This window comes from Geospiza fortis, unplaced genomic scaffold (genome assembly GCF_000277835.1).
Source record: "Geospiza fortis unplaced genomic scaffold, GeoFor_1.0 scaffold240, whole genome shotgun sequence".
NCBI lineage: Eukaryota > Metazoa > Chordata > Aves > Passeriformes > Thraupidae > Geospiza > Geospiza fortis.
Window position 1 is genome coordinate 811562 of NW_005054379.1, and position 399 is coordinate 811960.

Below are 399 nucleotides of genomic sequence, written 5' to 3' on the forward strand. Positions count from 1 at the left end.
GGGCGGAGTGGGGCTCGTCCTGCACAGAGAACGGTGCCCAGCTCCAAAGGCACGCACGAGAATTGCCCCTTCAGCCCGCTGTCCGAGTCTGGGCGAGCAAGCGGCCGTGCCCAGGGCCATGTGGTTAATACTGCACCGAAGCTCCGTTCTAGCGCTTTCGTGAGTTCCCAGGGAGAGGTCCGTAGCGGAGAGAGTTGACAAAAGTGTCATTATAAGGACTGCAAAGCGCAGATCGCGCTGTTTTCCACGCAAGCCTGGTTTCTTCATGTTTTCTGTGTCCTGTCAGTGAAAACCTCAGACTGTCTGAGGGAGACAGGCACAGCTCATGCTCAGCACCCCAAGTCCCTCTGGAGGCACTGAATTTCTGGGGGGCTTTGGTGAGTGGCTATTCCCCCTGCC